The sequence below is a fragment of the Triticum urartu genome, chromosome 1A, assembly GCF_056163025.1.
Source record: "Triticum urartu cultivar PI428250 chromosome 1A, HENAU_Tu73, whole genome shotgun sequence".
NCBI classification, from domain to species: Eukaryota; Viridiplantae; Streptophyta; class Magnoliopsida; order Poales; family Poaceae; genus Triticum; species Triticum urartu.
Genome location: NC_141873.1, coordinates 170,457,852 through 170,480,348, shown reverse-complemented (window position 1 = coordinate 170,480,348; position 22,497 = coordinate 170,457,852). Strand labels below are relative to the sequence as shown.

At 46.4% G+C, this 22,497-nt stretch overlaps 1 long non-coding RNA gene across 2 annotated transcripts; it reads left to right on the top strand.

Annotated features, from left to right (window-relative positions):
- Window positions 1–11,805: 11,805 nt before the first annotated feature.
- On the top strand, window positions 11,806–16,733 carry LOC125553735 (uncharacterized). 2 transcript variants are annotated; one of them, XR_007304175.2, is made up of 4 exons: window positions 11,806–13,000; window positions 13,687–14,231; window positions 14,327–14,504; window positions 15,604–16,719. It is a non-coding gene; the product is annotated as an uncharacterized LOC125553735 (long non-coding RNA). The 2 variants fall into 2 exon arrangements; XR_007304173.2 differs by having other exon boundaries at window positions 11,806–14,231; window positions 15,604–16,733.
- The last annotated feature ends 5,764 nt before the right edge of the window (window positions 16,734–22,497 follow it).

Here is a 22,497-nt window from a genome sequence, read left to right as displayed (position 1 = left end):
ATCAAGCTCATCAAGAATAAGATTGAGGATAATCCGAGGAGATGGCATGAGTTGTTGTCTGAAGCTTTATGGGAACATAGAATTTCAAGGCATGGTGCTACGAAGGTGACTCCATATGAGCTAGTATATGGTCAAGAGGCCGTTTTACCAGTGGAAGTAAATTTGAATGCTTTAAGAATAGCCAAACAAAATGATTTATCGGCAGTAGAATTTTATAACTTGATGATGGACAATATTGATGAGGTTGCCGATAAACGTTTGGTTGCTTTGAAGTCCATAGAGAGAGACAAGTTGAGGGTTGCAAGAGCTTACAATAAAAAAGTTAAGTTCAAGAATTTTCAAGTTGGTGATCTCGTCTAGAAAGTGATTCTGCCGATTGGTTCAAGAGATAGAAAATTCGGGAAGTGGTCTCCAAGTGCCTGGAGCTGGTCTCAAGCTGGCTTCACTCTGACTTGGCAGTTCGAGCGTCGCTGAGCCAGGCCGCGGTGGCCTCTGAGAAGGAGAAGGAGGCCGCCGCCAGAGCTACGGCCGATCGCGAGGCGACGCTGAAGGACGCCGAGGCCGCCCGCGACCGCTGCCGAAAGCTGGAGGACGAGCGCGCAAAAGAAACACGTGACCGCAAAGCGAAGGAGGAGGAGATGAAGGCTCGGGAGGATGCCATCAAGGGACGCGATGCCGATCTGGGGGAGCTGACAAAGGCGCAGGCCACGGAGCGCAGCCGACTGGAGGTGCTGGAGCAGAAGGCGAAGGAGAGGGAGGCCGAGATCGATGCCAAGGCGAAGGTCCTGGCCAAAGACCGCGTGGCCTTCTCGCTTCTTGAGAAGAGGTCCAGCGTGGCGCTGAAGTTACTGTACAAGAAGGGCCTGGAGAAGCCGCTGACCACCGACGAGGATGGCCCTGCTCAGCTGCTTCCCCACTTGGTGATGGCGCTTGAGGAAGTCGTGGAGGGCATCGGTCCCATGGCTGAGGCAGAGGCTCGTGTCCTTTCTTCAGATGCGCTGACGCGTGTGTTCAGCCATCTGTACCTCCACGACCCCAATGCTCGTATCGACGAGCTGCTAGAGCCTGGAGCTAATGAACATTGTGCAGCGGCCGCCGCAGCCGTGAAAGGTCAGGTGGGGGACAGCTCGTCAATACGAGCATTGGGGTCGTGGAGGTACAGATGGCTGAACACACGCGTCAGCGCATCTGAAGAAAGGACACGAGCCTCTGCCTCAGCCATGGGACCGATGCCCTCCACGACTTCCTCAAGCGCCATCACCAAGTGGGGAAGCAGCTGAGCAGGGCCATCCTCGTCGGTGGTCAGCGGCTTCTCCAGGCCCTTCTTGTACAGTAACTTCAGCGCCACGGTGGACCTCTTCTCAAGAAGCGAGAAGGCCACGCGGTCTTTGGCCAGGACCTTCGCCTTGGCATCGAGCTCGGCCTCCCTCGCTTCACCTTCTGCTCCAGCACCTCCAGTCGGCTGCACTCCGTGGCCTGCGCCTTTGTCAGCTCCCCCAGATCGGCATCGCGTCCCTTGATGGCATCCTCCCGAGCCTTCATCTCCTCCTCCTTCGCTTTGCGGTCACGTGTTTCTTTTGCGCGCTCGTCCTCCAGCTTTCGGCAGCGGTCGCGGGCGGCCTCGGCGTCCTTCAGCGCCGCCTCGCGATCGGCCGTAGCTCTGGCGGCGGCCTGCTTCTCCTTCTCAGAGGCCACCGCGGCCTGGCTCAGCGACCCTCAAACTGCCAAGTCAGAGTGAAGCCAGCTTGAGACCAGCTCCAGGCACTTGGAGACCACTTCCCGAATTTTCTATCTCTTGAACCAATCGGCAGAATCACTTTCTAGACGAGATCACCAACTTGAAAATTCTTGAACTTAACTTTTTATTGTAAGCTCTTGCAACCCTCAACTTGTCTCTCTCTATGGACTTCAAAGCAACCAAACGTTTATCGGCAACCTCATCAATATTGTCCATCATCAAGTTATAAAAGTCTACTGCCGATAAATCATTTTGTTTGGCTATTCTTAAAGCATTCAAATTTACTTCCACTGGTAAAACGGCCTCTTGACCATATACTAGCTCATATGGAGTCACCTTCGTAGCACCATGCCTTGAAATTCTATGTTCCCATAAAGCTTCAGACAACAACTCATGCCATCTCCTCGGATTATCCTCAATATTATTCTTGATGAGCTTGATTAAAATTTTATTGCTAGACTCGGCTTGCCCATTAGCTTGGGCATAATACAGAGAGGAATTGAGCAACTTTATATTATAAGATTTGGCAAACTCTCTGACTTGGTCTGACATAAAAGATGAACCTTGATCTGTAGTTAACGTTTGTGGAATACCGAATCTATGAATAATGTGCTCGGTTATGAATTGAATTACCTCCGTATGTGTCATGTTCTGGAGAGGTACTCCTTCAGACCATTTAGTGAAATAATCAGTTGCCACCAATACGAACCGATGCCCCTTTGAGGGAGATGGATGAATTTTCCCAATAAAGTCTAAACCACATCCTCTGAAGGGCCATGACTTGATAATAGGATGCAACATAGCAGCAGGAGCCAATTGAATATCACCAAATTTTTGACAAGCTTCACACCCTTTATAATATCTGAAGCAGTCATTAATCATAGTCGGCCAATAAAACCCAACACGTCACAATAACCATTTCATCTTGGGAGCCAACTGGTGAGTGCCACAAATACCTTCATGTACTTCTCCCATAGCAACTCTTGCCTGGTCCTCGTCCAAACACTTTAGAAGAACATCATTGATTGTTCGGCGATAAAGACCATCATCTCTCATTGTATACTTGAAAGCCATACGCCGAACAACCCTGTCCACCCTTTTAGTCGGATTGCACAAGTAATCAACAATGGTCTTCCTCCAGTCGGGATTGTCACCTGCACTAGACTTTTTGTTAATGGCTGAATCAATGGGTTCAGGTTCGGCCTCTCCCATATTGGTAAGACAAGACATCGGTCTTTGAGAGAAATGAAACATGCCATGATCAACACGATATCCGGATGCTTGTTGTGCCAATTTATTTGCTTTCCAATTGTCATGTCTAGATATATGAGCAATGCTAAAGCAATCCAAAGTAGAAATTATATCTAGACATTTATCAAGATAAACATTAAGTGATTCGTCCAAACACTGAAAGACTTTGGATATTTGCTGCACCACTAGTAATGAATCACCATAAGCCTCAATATGTGTAACACCTATAGCAAGTAACATCTCTAGCCCGAATAATAATGCTTCATATTCGGCTTGATTGTTTGTACAAAAATATTCTAAGCGGCATGAGGCTTCAAAAACAGCACCATGAGGAGATATGTAAACAATACCAACACCTTGGCCATTGGTACAAACTAAACCATCAAAATATAATCTCCATGGTACTATTGAGACAAGGTTTATATCAACATCATGCTTGTCATCAATCCAATGTTCAACAATAAAATTAGCAATGAATTGGCCTTTCATGGATTTTAGAGATTCATAAGCCAAATCATATTCAATCAAAGCATAAGCCCACTTGCCAATTCTACCACTAAGAATTGGTCTATGCAACATGTATTTAATGACATCAGTTTGACAAGCTACTATGCAAGCACTCGGTACTAAATAATGTCTCAATTTTTTGCAAGCATAATATAAACATAGACATAATTTTTCAATAAATGTATATCTTGTCTCTGCGTCCAATAAGCGGCGGCTCAAATAAGTGATAGCATGCTCTTTTCCTTTGGTCTCTTGAGTTAGAACAGCACCAATAACTCCTTCCTCTGCTGCAATGTAAAATCTGAAGGGTTCCCTATGCTTGGGTGCTTTCATCACCGGAGGAGTGCACAAATAATTCTTGATCATATCAAATGCTTCTTGTTGTTTTGGCCCCCAAGTGAAATCAGCATCATTCTTTAACCGAAGGATAGGAGTAAATGCATCAACTTTCCCTGATAGATTAGCTATGAACCTTCTCAAATAATTGACCTTGCCAAGGAACTTTTGCATATCTCTCTTTCATGCTGGAGCCTCCACTTTATGTATGGCCTCTATCTTTTTGGGATCAATCTCTATGCCATCTTCAAGAATAATGAAACCCAAAAACTTGCTAGCTAATACGCCGAATGCACACTTTAAAGGATTCATCTTCAGTCCATACTTTTTCATTCTTTCGATTTGACCGCGAGCCTCAACACTCATTGGACCGCACACGTCAGTATGTATGATTTCCAATAAGTTGGTTGCTCGCTCCATTGGCTGCTTCGATGCTCAGCTCGTAGAGCTGCAAGAACTCCGTGGGGTCGGGGGTGCCGTCGTAGCGAGAAGGCAGATCCGGCTTGACTTGCCCGGCCAGGCGACGCTACACAGCTCGGGGGTGAAAGCGCGGCAGCCAGCTGTGGTCACCGGGGCCCGCCTTGGGGGTGGAGCTTGGTCCTGATGGGATCTGCGCCCTGCCGCTATAGGTGGCGCGTGGTCTAGCCGCCGCAACCGGTCCTAGCGTGGTGGCACGAGGAGCGGCAGAGCGTTCTCTTGCGATAGAGGGACTTCTTAACAGCTTCTTTCCTCACGCACGGGTGCGGGACGCAGCGGGTCGCGTCGTGGAGCTGTGCGCCTTGGTGCCAGGACGCCGTCTTGGGTCAGAGGTGGTGGAGGCGCTCCATGAGCTACGTCGACCGTAGCTAGCGGAGGGCGAGGCGGAGAGAGGGACGGCGCAGGGGTGCCCCCTGCGGTGCAGACAAGCTCGGCGCTGCGGTCGAGCCAGTCCTCGTAGAGGTCATCGACCGGTCGGTAGCGCAGGAGCTCGTGCTCCATGAGGAGCGCTGCCCGTGTGTCCATGGGCGGGAAACATGCATGGGAAGAAGAACCGGCCGGGGTCAGCGATGGATTGGCGGTGTGGCCGTCCCGCCGCACCAAGGGGTGCAGCGAGGATGCTTGCTGCTCGTTCCCCGCCGGGCCGGTGGCGGCGTTGGCGGCAGGCGACGGGGAACGACGAGGTGGCCCGCCGATGGGAGCCGTCCGAGCGACGCGGGCGGCGAGGGCAGCCCGGCGCTCAACATGAGCACGGCGCGTGTCTACCATGGAGACGACGGAGCAACGGGGCATGGAGAAACAAAAGGAAGCTTCGGCGGACCCCTACCTGGCACGCCAAATGTTGGATCACGGGTTCCAGCAAAACCCTCGAGGTTCGAACACTGGGGTGCACGCGAAGGTTTTCTCCCTATCGAAGCACCCCCTAGCTCGCTAAGATCTCGCGGATGAACTCCACAAACTCGCAACACAAAGACACGAGATTTATACATGTGTTCTGATAGAGCAAGGAATGCACTGCAGGAAAAATAATATGAGAACACAATGTATTCCTTAATGAAATCTAGAAATAATTTCCTCCACGTTAGTGTTGACCATGGCACTAGTACCATTTATCCAAATATAGCAATCCAAATTTCCAAATTAGTCGGCAGCATGTTCAAAACCCCCCACCCTCCCAGATAGAAAAGAGGATTCTGGGAACATACTGTGCGTGCTTTAAAATCCTATGTTAGGATCAGAAGGAACAAGTGTGGTGTCTTGCCGAGGGCACAGAAACTTGCAGGGTCCTCACAATTTGGGCATTGAAATGAAACACACTAGATTCAGTAGGAAGAAAAATGCATCAATGTCGGCAGCTGCCATCCTAGGATTACAAGCGACCAAGGGACTTGGATTTATCGGGGATGGATGAAGAATTCATACCAGGTTCTCCATGAGAAAACCCTATGCAATCACCAAGAGGGGGTTTTCTCTTAACAAGCAGACGAGGGAGAAAGGGATTCAGGCCCAGTGAAATATTGCTGCTTCGTCCGTCTAGCTTACTGCTAAAGCTGAAAACTAGGGTTTTTTGTGATTTGACGCTCATTGGGCATTACTGCGGCGCTACGACCAGGGTGAGTATACCGTGCAGTTGTGCACTCTAATTTGGTGCATGTCACGTGGACCCCATTGCCGGATGCCCCACATATCAGCGAAAGGAAGTTGAAAGGCAGGAGTAATTAGTTACACATAAATATATTTTTGACAGAGAGATACTCCCTCTGTAAAGAAATATAAAAATCTTTATATCACAACTTTATACATAAGAAAAATCAAGGGGGATATATATAACATAATATGGGGGTTTAGCTAAGAATATAATATTCAGACAAGCTCACGGTTCTGGACTTTGGGCCACAGGCCGGTGGGCCTGCATGTTTACGGGTTCATATATTCTAACTTGGCACATTTCATATTGCAAGCGGTCGGTACGATGCTGGTTTTAGATGCTGTCACAAGGCGAATACAGAAAATTGAATAAAGCACGGCAGCTGTTAGAATGAAATCGAACAACAGTTCCTAACTAGCAATCGGAGTTGCAATTCTTTCACAATATCCTACATGATAAATAATACTGTCATACTATTACATCATGCCATATTATTACATCAAAATCTCTTGGAGGATAGATCAGTTCGGCAGTTGCGTGCTGCTACTGAAGAATTTCAAAGTTGATTTCGACCAGCTGTCCTTGCCGAGAAAGTTTGATTTTGACATCATCCCCTACTGCAAGATTTGATTAGGTTTGAAACTTGACCATCCTTTAGCATCAATCATCATGCGACCATCCTTTGTACTTACGGTATAATGAGCAGGTTCATTCACACCAAGGCTGCGCATGGTAAGAGAAACTTGGCAATGGTCGTCCGGATTGTTCAACGACTCCCTTGTTGCTCTAGGAATTCTCTGTTTGCAAACAAGAATACATACACAGACAGTTAGATCAACACAGTGAATCATGTGAAACAACATGTGTGCAAAGAAAAAAGAATAAAGCACTTGGGGCGGCCAATGCTTACCAAGAAGGTGGAGATGTCGCTTTTTGTAAGGACTTTGGTATATGCAGTGCGAACTGCAGCCCAGTCTATTGTTGGTGCAACTGCTGGATCCGTTGCCGCTACATGGGCTGGAGGAGATGCAAGTGCAACTTCAAATGTTGGTGCAGGTGCCGGAGTCGTTGCGACTGGTAGTTCCCCTGCTGCTGCCGGAGATGGTGCTCCTTGTGGAGTTGGTGCCGGTGTCGATGCCCGATCCTCTGGTAGATAATCCTGATCCACTGACGTGGTCGGTGCCCAATCCTCAAGTGGATCAGACTGAGCTGCTTCCGCTATCAGTGCTAGAGCAAGTGCCGCCGGAGAAGGTGCCAGTGCTCAATCCGTTGGTGCAGGTGCTATCGATGTGCTAGACAGCAGCGATCGTCTCACGTCTGCTATGATCAGCTTTCTAACTTGACAAGGCTCCGTGACCTTCATACAGTCTTTTTCTTCATTTCTTTTAAACGTGAGAAGGACTAATTGTGGCGTGTTTGTTAAACCAAATCGCCGTTCATCACAGGGCTTCAAATTATACTCAGACAATAGACTGATCCAATTGTGTCCAGTAATATAAGTGATCACTATAAAAAATACACTTCCGTGATGATACGTGTTTGTCACAGTAGGTCATGTTTCCTGTCATGTATGTACATCAATGACAATTTTATGACAGAATCAAGATAGTCATACATGTGCTGTCGTAGAAGTGTTCCATGACGATAAATCGTGCCTCATAGAAGTGCTTTCGTCTAGGGTGACTGACACGTGGCATCCACCGTAATGGGTCGCCGTTAAGCTATCGAGTTCCGGTTTGGATCCGATAACCCGTTAACAGCCCCGACCAATGGGGATTTTCCACGTGTAAAATTCTCATTCACCGGATAATGCATGTGTCAGCTCATCATTGGGACATATGTCGTTCCTACAATGGACAGAAGACGCCTATGATATGTCAACATGTGGCACAACCCAACAGTGGCCCATTTAAGGTAAAAAGGTCGGGCCAGCTAAAGGCCCATTCACAGCCTGCCATATTTTGGGAAAAATTACGACCCATATCGGATCAGGTCTGTTAGCAGGCCACAGTTCTTTTCGGCCCATTCTAAGCCAGGTTTGTATTTCAGCCTGTTAAATGCCCGTTTACCAGATCGGCCCGATAATAGTTTCGGCCTGTTAGCGGCTCGTGTTGCATCTGGGATGTTGTCGGCCCGGTTTAACTTTAGTCCATTTAACGGCCCATGCAGAAACCGGGCTATTTCTTGTCCGAAGTAACTTTAGGCCTCTTAACGGCCCATAGTCTTCGTGGATAAATTTCAGCCCAACTGGCCTATCGGCCTGTTAATGGCCCGTGTAAAAGTTGGGCCTCATTACAACCGCGTTGAACCCGGCCTCCTTACAACCCATCTGATAATGGCTCGTGACACTTTCGGGCCTATGGCCCGCGTGGATACTGGCCTGCTTAAAGCCCATAATTTATTGGGCCAAATAGGCCCGAGATATATTTTGGCCTGTTAATGGCTCGTCCTATTTGGGACGAACATGGGCCTTTGGCAGTTTTGGCCTGTATTGGCCCGTGAATTTTTCGGCTCAATGCTAGCCCAATCTAGGTTTTAGCCTGTTAAATGCCCACGGTATTTTCTAGCCCAGCTGGCCAGAACTTTACTCGGACTGTTAAGGCGGAAAACTACTATATGTTTAGACCTACTAATGGCCCAAGATGATTATAGGCCCACGTTTTGGCCCATATGAGTAATGGGCTGGCCTGAAGACCGGCAACACTGAGATCCACTGATCCTTCCGTCCTAAATTACAGCATACCTGCCAAGAATAAACTTAGACTATACAGTAAAGAAATTACGACATATTACATCCACTTGGAATCAAAGTTTGCTACCGGTGATAATAAAGCGCAATATGACCGCTGTCGGTGTCAAAACCGACCAATCTCGGGTAGGGGGTCCCAAACTATGCGTCTGAGGATCGAAGGTAACTAAGGACACAGGGAAAACAATGTTTACCCAGGTTCGGGCCCTCTTAATGGAGGTAAAACCCTACATCATGCTTGACTGTATTTGATGAGTATAGGGGTTACAAGAGTCGATCTAGCTCGAGATCATAATTGCTAGAACCCTAGATGTCTATCATATATGAATTCTGATGGTCTCTATGGACTAACCCCTCTGGTTTATATAGACACCAGAAGGGCCTAGGGTTGTACAGAGTCGGTTTATAGAGGAAGGAAACTATAGATCTGGACGCCAATCTTGCCATCCACACAAAGGAGTGTCCTATCCGGACACGAGGGAAGGCCTTCTACCTTGTATCTTCACGGCCCATCAATCTGGCCCATATCATACAGCCCGAACACCCGAGGACCCCTTAATACAGCACTCCCTTAGTAGCCCCAGAACCAGTCTTCAATGATGATATGGTCGGGGCGCAGATTGTCTTCGGCATTGCAAGGCGGGTTCCACCTCCGAATACTTCAAAGGAATCTTCTGAATAAAAGAACTGTATCCGGCTCTGCATGACGACCACAACCCTCAACCATGAGGCAGGGTACCTGACTGCGGACGTCGCGCAGAGGCTCCCTGCTAAGAAGCAAGTCATCCCCGTTCTAGAGCCCGACAAAAGGGTTGTTTTCATCCCCCACTTTCTCTGCGGGCCACAGTTTCCTCTCCACCCCTTTCTCCGTGGCCTCATGTTCCACTATGGGCTAGATTTTCATGATCTAGCCCCAAATTCTTTCCTCCACATCTCAGCGCTTATCGTCGTGCGCGAGGCGCTTCTCCGCATCCCCCACACTTCGGCCTATGGCTCAAGGTCTTCAATGTGAAGCCGAAGGTGGTCGACGGGCAGCACGTGGACTGCGGCAGTGCCATGGTGACCAAGCTCCCCAACACCACTTGGCCCAAAGGGGCCTTCATGGAGACCGTTAAGGGGTATGGTAGCAGGAGTGGTTCTACATCACCGAACCCCGTGGCGCCGCATGGGTGACCACTCCTGAGTTTAGATCCAGACCGCCTATGCGGCTCACGTCGTGGACCAACAAGGGTCTGGACTGCGGGTCGACCGCGGAAGTGATGACGCTGCAAAAGCGCATCAAAAACATGATAAGCAAGAACACCAGCCTCACCAACGTGATTTAGGTGATGCTATTCCACCGGATCCTCCCCTGCCAACGTCGGCCTCTCCATATGTGGGAGTTCAATCCGGAAGGTCCCCAGACCCTGCAGCACTTCTTCGGCACAACGCACGAAGAGATCAGGAAGCTGCTCTTCAAGGCCCAGTATTCGCGGCCGAAGAAGACCAAAGACATCGAGATCGACAGCGCGAATCCGGCTACTCCGGTAAGTGTTTTATTCAAATATACAGTTCGGTCCATAAATCCTTAGGCATAATGAGTGTCTGTCCCTCTCACAGGGCTAGACAATGAAGGCGGAGCGGATCAAGTGTCCAGCTCTGCTGCCTGAAGATTGGGCCACACCCCAGCTCACAAAGATGCTGGTTCCGGCGCCCTATCAGGGGCCGGAGAAGAAGGCCAAGAAGAAGAGTAAGGAGGCCAAGGGCGGCCTCCGCCGTAAAGGTACTTCGGTCACTGTGTCCAGAGAAACCGAAGTCCCCTCCTGCCATGAGGGAGATGAAGACGAAGAGGAGGAGGAGGCGGAAAGTGACTCTCCCCTCAAGGGGAAGAAAAAGAAAAGGGCGGCCTCTACAGACCCGGAGGAGGGGGTGTCCAAGAGGGGGAAGATGACCCTCTCGGATGGTTCGGATTCGGATGCCGAACACATCCCCAAGAGGCTCCCTAGGGTGAAGCCCCTGGCCAAATCTTAAGTGCCAAAGGATTCGTTACAAGTATTCAGTCCTCTATGCTTTTAATATAACATATTATGTTGTGTGTATTTCAGCCCTTCTCGCGACCTCCCCAATCCTTCATTATCTGAGGGGAGCTCTCTCCCACCTCAGATGGCAGAGAGCAAGACGCCTCCACGAGCTTCTCCGCCTACCGCCGCATATGACACCGAGGTGTTGTCCGGAAGGACCTCTCCAGGCTGCGGAGGGGTGAGCGAGGCTGCCACGAGGGCACCCGAGGGTAAGGCCTCGGCTGCTGAGAACATGGGGGTGCAACCCCCATGGAGACTAGCGGCGGGGGCCCTGACTAGTCCGGCCCCCAGCCGAACACTATTCCGGAGACCCATATGGCTCCGGAATCAAGTGAGCAACCCCCTTCGAAGGAGGTGGGAGCATCAACTCAGACGGCGACCTCCACTAATACAGAGGCGACGAATACTCTGGTGGGAGCACTACAACGTGCCGCCATCACGGAGGAGCACCGCACCCTGATGGGTGCAGTGGTTGAGAATGTTAAGTCTTCAAAGAGAGGGATGAACGAAGCCTTCACCAGCCTGCTAATAGGCTTCGACGTATGCGACGTAATACTCATGGACACTTTTCATATGAAGGAGATGTGCCTGTGTATAGATAGTAGCCCGTAAGACTCTGTTTGGATTTGAAAAAAGCTGAACAAAGGATCGAGTAGCAATCGCAGGAGGTGACGTACTTGTCTATTGGATAACAGGCCTCCCTATTGGCGGCTACCGCCCAGGACGCTGAAGTTTATGAACTCAATCGGAAGCTGAAGTTGACTGATGATGAGATCGACCGCATTAACAAGCGGTTCGATGAGGCGCAAGGTATGTGTGTACTTTTAGAAGAGTTTAATCATATATCTGAAGTCTTTCCCTAATAATAAAGCACGGGTTGAGTCCGTCGGGTTCACCTTCGCGGCGTTTTTATATAGAAGCCCCTCTGTTTTTTGAGAATTCAACGCACAGTCCCCTTTTAAGTGGATCTGAGAAAACGTTTCGTTTTTGCACAAAACATCATGTTGTTTAAAGTATTCAACCCGCGCCCCCTGCAGAAAATAACCCATCTACCGTACGACCCATGACCCCCAATCCCGTCGGCACCTCCAGCGCGCCGCCGCCCCCTACTACGTCGTCACACGCCACCGAACTCCACCTCACCGTCGCGCCGCCAGACTCCTCCTCGCTGTCGCGCTGCCAGAACCCACCCAGCCGTCGCGCAAGGGCGGTTCCGGAGCACGAGCCAGCATAGAGGGGGCCGGGACCAGAAGCAGGATGCGAAAGTTGGAGCGTCGCACGGCACCTTGCGGCGTTCGTGTTCCTCATAGTCGCCTCACTCCTCCATGGCCTACCTGCGAGAGCCCACGCTGGAGGATGACCCTGACCATGGCGTAGAGTCCAGCCGACGGTATCCGACATGGTAGTCTTCTCGAAGGAGCCGTGGTCCATGCCGACAAGCAGAGGCCCACCGTCGCGAGTCCTCCTCCCATTGCTATCCTCCACATCCCCGATGAATAGGATCCAGAGAAGCACAGTGCATTCTTCCTCCCTTATGTCTATGCGGATTATGAATAGATGATGTGATTGCTTTGTTATTTTATTCAATTAATGGCAAAATTGATGAGGTAATTGGAAGAATCGAGCAGCAATTTTATTACAGAACTCGCCATTGATTTGGTCATCTCTGTCACTAGCAAGTTGCATAAGAAAGATTGTGGAGTTGTAGAGGTGTGAATGAAAAAGTTAGTCTGGGAGATAGTTATAGTGATCCGTAAATTATAGAGCGGATCCAGGTGAAATTTCCTGCGCATTGAAAGTCATATTGCTCTAATTTGGAGCATTAGCTACTCACTCCTCGAGGCAAAGGAAGGGTGTGATGACAAGGGCTGGTTGTTTTTTAACTCAGTTGAATCATCTTTCTTGATAGGTAGTCTAAGACAAATTACCCTATTGCCTGGAGGTAAAGCAGTCTACTATGGCTTAACCAAAGCAGAGTGGCCTTACAGTTTCAGCTCGCACCATGGTTCTTGGGAAGCACTAGGGAGGCAGCAAGCTGACACAGTGCCATTAAGATTTGTATTTATCAGTTTGTAATCTATGTCTTCAGATCATTTTGTTTTTACATGCAAATCATATACATAGGAGTACAGTTTATAGTTAAAGCATAATTTTGATGCAAATCTATGGTAGCCATCGTCATTCAGCCAGCGAAGAGCTACACTACCTGAAGCCCCTCGATTGATAACATATACGTGAGTACTCTAAACCTCGGAAATTGCCTGGTCTATTCTTCAGCAATTAATAGAAGATACATTAATGTTTTCTTCGTTTCTGGAGATGAGCCTACATTTTTATATTCTAACGTAGATGTTCATGAGAACATGAAAAGCACCATCAATTGTAACACATATTTTCAGTTTTACTGATTTGTCTGCAAGATGAATTTGTGCATTATCAATACAAGAAATTGGGGTACTATTTGGGAAAGCCACTGTTGAGATGTTTCCCCAAATGACAGGATACAACCACCATAATTTTTATCCTCTGCATTAGTTTCAGTTTATTGCAATATTTTTAGACATTTTCCTATAGTAAAGGTAAGTACAGGTGATCCCTTTTAATTAGTGCAAGTTTTTTTCTGTAAATGGTAGAAATGTATTTCTTCTGATATTATGTATTAGAGCAATCCATGTTTTGTTCTTGGCACTATACAAGTGCATCTCCTCTTTAACTGTAATAGCTAGATGCTCTTAATTTTCTTATGAGTCTGATGAATCAGTGTAATTATATGATTATTGGAGCCCACATATAATTCTCAACAATGCAGTATGTGCTACTCTTTTCCGTTTGTGATAGACAATAGTAGAAAGAAATCTGGTCCGAAAGTATGTGGTGTACAGTTCATAAAAAACTAATTACCCTATCACCATTATGGTAGGATCAAATTCATTGCCTAGATGCACTAGCATGGCCTTAGTGACGGCGCTGGAGCTACCACTGCTTGCGCCTCTAGCCACGCCAGCCGTGATGTTCTACATGCTGATCAACGTGATGTTGTCAGCCACCCAGATTTTCTGCAGTTAGCTCGGCAACTTCCAGCCCCCACCGCCTTTCTTGTCAGCCACTACACCCAGGTTTTCGTCTATGCCTCATTGGATGCATTTCCATCGTATATAATGTTAGATATACACAATTATAGGTACATATATGATCTTCCACCTCGGCTCATGTACTGATAAGATTTGTGTTGATACATGATTCTCAACAAACTATACTACCAAACTTTTTCACGAAAAGTGTAGTACCAGTTGGTGTGATATCTTGTCCTCAGCACCGCCCCCGATGGAATGACCATGACCATGTTGTTTCCTGGAGTCCTTTCTCATGATGATGTCGCTATTATTCATCCCACAGTTTATGCAGTGGAGCGTCAAAGACCTCAGTGTGTTACAGGAGATGACCATGAAGATCGGCAAGAAAGATGTAGGTGGTGTGCTTGAATTCTTCTAGTATTTTTGAACGAGCGATTGATTTTTTTCCCGCTATTTCATGTCATCAATTTGTGTTGCATTGCATAGGTGTCATACATGTTGATCAAGGAAGGTGCGGCACTGTGATGTGCGTTGAAACACAAGCATGGCCAGCAATCGACGCCCACCATCCATGTGCCTTGCAAGCAGCAATTTTTCACATTCTTGATGATATTTGTCAGTGCCCTCTTCTCATCTATCTCGACAATCTCGGTATCCAGGCAAGGTATGTCTATGTCAGTTGAACTATGACTCGAGTTACAACAATTCCAAGCTTTTTTCTATATCTGCAAATTGGGTGGACTATGGTATGAGTCAGTTTATAAGCAAACATGGTGTACATGAATCTTTGTTGGTGTGAACTGTCAAAGGCATTTCCTGCTGTTGCTACCTCTGTTTCATCTTCTAAATCTAGAGTCTAGACTTGGATATTATGTAGAAACAATTTTCTCATGAGAAAAGTATGGCTGAGAGTAATATTGGATGTATGCATAATATTGGGACAATATATTTACCATCCATTATCCCAGAAGGGAAAAACATATAGATAATACTAAACTACCATAAAAAATATGTGAGGGCTTAGATCATCGTTGAGGTCCAATTTGTATCTTTATTATCATCCCAATAAAACATGGTTTTGCTAATTGACTGTATCTTATTTCACAAATGTTTGCAATGGTAAAGGAAGTGCATAGTGCCAATGTCGTACCTCATCTATTCTATATGTATTGCATCTTCTCTTTATTTTGAATAGATGGGTTTATTTTGATTTATGAACTAGCAGTTAACTTTGTTTGTTTCTGTTTCAAACTACACAGTGCCTTGCAAAATTCCTGGACACTGTTTCCTCTTGAAACTATCCTAACTATGCCATGATCACTGTCGAACATCGCTCGGCAGACTTCTCTGTTTACAAACTCTATTTTTTCTAGGTTTTCTTGTGAAAATTGATGATACCCCAATGTAGAGCCTTACATGTTCAGTTTAGGTAATGTGCCTTCTGATATTGTTTCCTTGAAATAACAACTATAGCCGTGTTGTTGGTTGAAAGATTTCAGACGATAACCTAAATGTAGGCATTGAACACAAGAAGGTGAGGATACGATAATGGCCCAAGGTCGTGCCAAGAAATCTGAAAATACTATGGAACAAAATAATAATCTGGCAATGGCCCAAGAGAGCTGTTAGTTCTTGGATTTTTACGCGCTCATGTTAATACTTAACTGCTACAATTTTTGTTGTTCTTCTCATTATATGTACCTAATAATGATTTAGTTCATTTCTGGATTCTTGGACTAAATTACGCTGCCTACTTTCTGTAGCTTACAGCCTTCCGCTTCGTAAGGAATTGGAGCAGTACACTCCCATTTGTTAATTGTTATGCCTGGTGTATGCCTGTACGAGTACTCAATGTTGTTGTCTGATCTCTGTACATTTGTTTGAGCGCCACACGATCTCATGAAAGATTTGTATTGGTCATCTTAGTCCAAATTGATAATGTTGTGTTCTTTTCATACGACCTAGAGTAGATATGGTTCCACTATCGAAGGATACGGAACGACACAGACCAGTAGCATCGTGGCATAAAACCAAAAAAAAAAGATAGTCTAGAACAAAGGTTCAACCAGCTCAGACTGAAAACGTTGTGTACTCCACACTTCAGTACACTTACAATTCTCAAGTTTTTTCTATGCGTGTCAATGGCAGCAACCATTCTGCTGCGCAACAAGAGAATCTATCTGTATAAAGTTTAAGACCTAAGTCCTGAAATTCCTGGCAGGAACAGAAAACTTAGGGCCTGTTCGGACCTCCTCCAACTTCACAAAACTCCCCAAATCTAGCTTCTCTTCTTGGCTTCTCACTCCATGCAACGATTTCGTTCCGTTCGGCAACTAAATCAGCTTCCCATCGCGATTTTGGGCTTGGAGCAGTTGCTGGACTGTGTAGGACCAAGATGCCTGTCGAGGGGAGATATTCCTAGCGATGCCTGGCTATCGTGGGTTGAATCATTTTCTTTTGCATGGCTGAGCGAACCGTTATCTTTGGCGGTGGCATTTCAGCTGTAATATAGGGGAACTTGAGATTCTGATTTTTGTGGAGCTGGGTCTTCCTCGCTCCAGATTTTTACACTACAATCGATAGATAATTCTCGAAGCTAGCTTCTTGGGGATATTTCGTTCGGCTCAGCTCCGCTCCAGAATTTGCTGAAGCATGGAGCTGGAGGAGATCCAAACACGCCCTTAGTATACATTTTCATGCTTTTATTTTCTAATATAAATAAATGGTTTGCAAAGAAGTGTTCAGTGACTTACCTAACTTTAGTGAGCCGATGCAGCGTTTGAGTGGAATTTACAGTTGCACTATTACATGATCTGATTACAAAGAGAATAAAGAGGAGGGAATGGCAAATGAAGGAGTGAGCCGATTAGAAGGGTGCTGAGTATGGTGCATACATGTCAGCGATGGTAGTTAGAACTTGATGCTGAGTGCTGATGGCGTGGTTACGAGTTTGGAATTCGAAGTGTGGGCGTGGGAGGGTTACGAATGACACATGCCATTGATGATGATAATGCGCTTTGACTGGAGAGACACAGACAATGGATAAAGGAAGAAGTAGAAGGGTGATTGGTGCCAAAGCACTAGAGGATAATGTCCTCATGAAATTTGATTAAAAAATGTTGCATAGTGGCACGTGGAGTAGGTTATATTTTATTTTTTGCCCGGTGCAACGCACGGGCATTTGTACTAGTAATATTAAAATTCAGACTGTAACTCATGTACTGCTGTGATTATGGGTGAAGGTAGCGCGGTCAAAGTCGAGTCCCTTCCCAAGCCAAGGAGGAGGCGAAAGTGAGCAAAGCAGCTGTAGATAAAGCGGCTGCGAATTTAAAGACCGAATAGGTCACCCGCCGCCAGCACGAAAAGAGGGTAGCTAAAGTGGAGCAGGAGTTGAAAGACGCCATCAGCAAATGCGAGACTTTGGAGGAGAAGACTTCGTCCCAAGCGGTCGAACTCGCCAAAGCCCTCAATGAGGCCAAGGAGGCGCAGACCGAGTCCCGGGCGGTTCGGGAGGAGATCCGGCAGGCCGAAAAGATAGCGGCTGGTAAGCCATTTCTTTTGCAGAGTGTTTTGGCGGTCAAAGATATGCCTTGCTCAATCAACTGTGGAGTTCTCCAGACACCTTCGCGGACTTCCGAAGAGTGCTGCCGACGCCACGCAGTTCTTCCGGGCCCAGGAGAGGAACACCATGAAGAAGCTTTTCTGGTCACAGTTCCTGGCGCCGAAGTGTTCGACGCTATTGAACAACCAGATGATGCAGCTGGCGGAGCTACATAGGATGTCCGGCTTGGCCATGAAAGACGTCATAGTCCGGCTGTGGCCAACTGAACCCATTCCTAGCAGCTACTTTGGCCTGGTGAAGCGACTCGCCGACGCACTGACCCAAGTCGAAGTTGTAAAGCGCTCGTTGTGCATAGAGGGTGCATGGATGGCCTTTGCCCGTGTCAAGATGCACTGGGCGAAGATGAAGGCCACCGTCGTGGTGACCGAGGGCCCACCCGAAGGCAAGGACCACCGCAAGCCGGAGCGATATTTTGACGATGTCCTTGAGGGTGCCCTAATAGTAGAGGGCCAATGCTCAAAGGACATCATGTTTGAGTGAATGTATCCGGGTTGTCCAGACTTTGTTTTATGAACCAAGGTTTTGTAATATATTTATGCCTTCATCTGAAATTATTTTCCTCCTGTGCGGCTGTTTTAATTCTAGAAGTTTGGCAGTCGTCGGCTTTAGCCCCCACATAGATACTACGGGGGTCTTCAGGGTAGCGCACGATCACACTTGACCCAATGTCTTGGTTCGTAAAGGAGGTGTCTGCGTGGTGAACCAGGCAATCAGATTATGTGGCTTTATTACTTTCACTTAGCCATAGGAGTTTGACGATGGGACTAAGAACTAGCCCCTAGAGCATATGCGGCTATCCGAACTGGGATGCCTTAGGCATGTGACTGGACGAATGCCAGTCCTTCGTATAATATAGAAGAAATCACAAGAGATTTATAGCAAGTTGCCGAATCTTTGACCAGCTCTCGCCGTACCATGACAGCCAATTTTCGCCTTTTTCTACTGAGGTGTTTGACCGGACGAACCGGAAACACAATCGAAATAGTTCTCCCTTTACTACCCTATCCAAACAAGCGGAACGTAAGGTAGTAATCATAGGAGCCGGGCAACCCAACTGTTGACCAAAGACATGATCCGGAGCTGATGCATATAATGCCAAATTTGGGAAGCCGAAATATATTATAGAAGTGTTCAGACTTTTTGGAAATATGTGTGGCCGAATAGAGCCCCTGACATTTAAGCCGTACCGAAGTATATATGGCAATCTGACGCAAAGAAGGAATGCAAATTTTATGAAATAAACTAATACTGGATAGGGGTTGGTTAAAAACTATTTCCATCATAATCTGATTGATACGTGAAAACGTGCTATTACAGATAATGCCATAAAGATCAAGGCTATTTTACATGCCGAGAGTTTGTACACAAGGGGAAGCTGTATACAGGGCCGAAAAAAGGAAAAAGGTATTCTTGAAGATTCCCATGACGCCCTACCGCACGTCTACGCCGCTATTGCCTTGGTGCAAGATCCTTTGAGAGGAGCAATCGGCAATCGTTTGTATAGAAGGGGCCTGGGAAAGGGCCATTGTACGACCGTGAAGTTATTAGGTTTTAACGAACCGGTAATATCAGAAGAAGAAAAAAGGGAAGGAAAAAGGTTTAAGGTCCAAATAGGGTCGAGCCGCACTATGAACCTTGTCTGCATTGTGCCTCCGTCGTTGCCCAAGGTATTTTAAGTGCGTAGTTATGCACACGCGGTATATATGTCGCGGTTAGATGGAGCGATTGACGGAGGCAGAGCTGCTAGTCCATTGCTGGACTGACCAAGCTATCGTTCTGCAGAGTAGGCCGGACTCGTTTGAGGGTGTTTGGAGGCTTGATGGCCGATGAAGTGTTTGGCTTGATGAGGCTGCTCTGTACCTCGGCTACAAGGGCCGCGATGTGCTCCTTAGTACGGAGGGAGCGCTCCAAATTTCCATTGACTGTGATAACGCCACGTGGTCTAGGCATTTTGAGCTTTAAGTAAGCATAATGCGGGACTGCATTGAACCGGGCGAAGGAGGTATGTCCGAGCAGTGCGTGATAACCATTGCGGAAGGGGACGATGTCGAAGATCAAGTCTTCGCTTCGGAAGCCGTCCGGCGAGCCAAAGACTACTTCCAATGTTAATGAACCCATGCAGTGGGCTTCGACGCCGGGTATCACTTCTTTAAAGGTGGTGTTACTAGGCTTGATTATTGATGGGTCAATACCCATTTTACGAATAGTATCTTGATAAATCAAGTTAAGGCTGCTGCCGCCGTCCATAAGGACTCGAGTGAGATGGAATCCATCGATGATTGGATCGAGGACCAGAGCTGCCGAACACCCATGATGGATACTCGTCGGGTGGTCCTTGCGATCGAAGGTGATCGGAAAAGCCGACCACTGGTTGGATTTAGGGGCGACGGGCTCTACGGCGTAGACGTGCCTTAGTGCGCGCTTGCGCTCCCTCTTGGGGATATGCGTGGCATATTTCATGTTCACTGTTTTCACCTCAGGGGGAAATTTCTTTTGTCCCCCTGTGTTTGTTGGGCGAGGCTCATCATAGTCCTCGCTTGGTGGCCCTTTCCCCTTAGGTTCGGTAATTAACTTACCGGCCTGTTTGAAAACCCAACCATTCCTGTTGGAGTGATTTGCAGGATTGTCGGGGGTGCCAAGAATCTGGCAAGGCCGATCGAGTATTTTGACCAAATTTGATGGACCGTCTTTATTTCCTTTGAATGGCTTCTTCCGCTATCCGGATTTAGAGCCGCTGAATCCAGCGTTAACCGTTGTCTCTTCAGTTTCTTCATTGTTGTTTCGACGCTTAAGCTTGTTATGTCGCGGCCGTCCGTTGCCATCCCTGACTTCGAAGCTGCCGGGGTGATACGTCTCCAACGTATCTATAATTTATGAAGTATTCATGTCAATATATTATCATTCTTGGACATTTTACAATCATTTTATAGCAACTTTATATCATTTTTTTGGACTAACCTATTGACCCAGTGCACAGTGCTAGTTGCTGTTTTTTGCCTTTTTTACATCGCAGAAAATCAATATCAAACGGAGTCCAAACACTATGAAACTTTTTGAGGATTTTTTATGGGCCAAGAGACTCTTCATGGGCCACAACAACACCTGGGGGGTGCCCCGAGGGGGCACAACCCACTAGGGCCTCCCATACCCCTTTTTTGCACTATCAATTCCCAAATATTCCTAAACCCCTCAGAGTTAACCTTGATCGGAAGTTCCACCGCCACAAGGCTGTGTAGCCACCGAAAACCAATCTAGACCCCTTCCGGCACCCTGCCGGAGGGGGGAATCATCTTCGGTGGCCATCTTCATCATCCCGGCGGCCACCACGATGAGGAAGGAGTAGTCCACCCTCGGGGTTGAGGGTTTGTACTAGTAGCTATGTGTTTAATCTCTCCATCGTGATCTATATCATGGGCTTTGTTAATATAGTTGGATCATATGATGTTTCTCCCCTCTATACTCTTGTTGTGATGGATTGAATCTTTACCCTTTGAAGTTTTGTCATGTTGGATTGAATGTTCAGATTTTAGAACACATTATGTATGTCTGGTGGTATGAATACTTGAGGTGACAATGGGGTATCGTATTGATTCACTTGATATATATTATGGCACTCAACTTGCGAATTCCCGTGGTGATATTTGGGTAATCTATGCATAGGGGTTGATGAATGTTTTTATCATCTTTTCTCCGATAAAACCTTTGGGGTCTCTTTATAGTTCTTTGTGTGGATTGAGTATTATGAATATGCATATGCTTTGGTGTTATTCTAGTACGAACTCTAGGATAGATCGAACAGAAAAAATAGCTTTGCGTTATTTTAGTACGAACTCTTGAATAGATCTAGCGGAAATAATAGCTTTGAGGTGATCTCGTACCCTACAAACAATTTCTATCTTTTGTTCTCCGCTAGTAGGAACTCGGGTGTGATTCTTTGTTGCACTTTGAGGGATAATTATATGATCCAACTATGTTAGCACTGTTAAGAGATTGCACTAGCGAAAGTACGAACCCTATGCCTCATTTTTAAGCATTGCAATACCGTTTTTGTCATCATTTACTATTTTCTACCTTTCCGTGTTTATTTACTCAGATTATAAAAATATATTTCTACCATCCATATTATACTTTTATCACCATATCTTCGCCGAACTAGTGCACCTATATAATTTGCCATTGTATTGGGTGTGTTAGGGACACAAGAGATTTCTTGTATTTGGTTGCAGGGTCATTTGAAAGAGACCAGCTCCATCCTACACCTCTCACGGATTGATAAACCTTAGGTCATCCATTTGAGGGAAAATTGCTACTGTCCAACAAAACTCTGCGCTTGGAGGCCCAACACGCGTCTACAAGAATAAAGTTGCATAGTAGACATCAAGTTCTTTTCTGGCGCCGTTGCCGGGGAGGTGAGTGCTTGAAGGTATATCTTTAGATCTTGTAATTGAATCTTTTACTTTCTTGTTATATCACTAGTTTCGTTTATAAAAGAAAACTACATAAAAAATGGAATTGAGGTTGCATCATATTATGACCATCTTTATAATATCTTTCTTGAAAATGATGGTTCGGAAAATTGTGCTCAATTGTTAGAACAAGAAGTCAATAAAATGTTTGGCACACAATATTTGAATGATGAGCATGATTGCAATGTTGTTAGTATGAATTCTTTGAATATCCAAAATGCTAATGATGATTTCACAAGTCATGAAAAAAATGTTTCTTATAAGCATGTCAATTTTTGGGGAGTGAATTGGGAATGCATATGCACACCAAAATGGGAAGATAGATTTTGTAAGGAGCATAAATATCTAGAAATGAAAAAGCTGCAAGAGAGGCTAGATGATTGTGCAGAAAGATGTAATTTTTTCGCCATCCTTGTGAACTTTGCAATGAACGTGGTCATTTAAATCTCCAATGCAAATTGTTTCATGATCAAATCGTTTCCAAAAATTGTGATAACTTGATTTCCCTTGAGCATCATAAAGCGCCTAGTCTTCTTTTGGGGTATGAAGAAATGAAACATATAACTAAG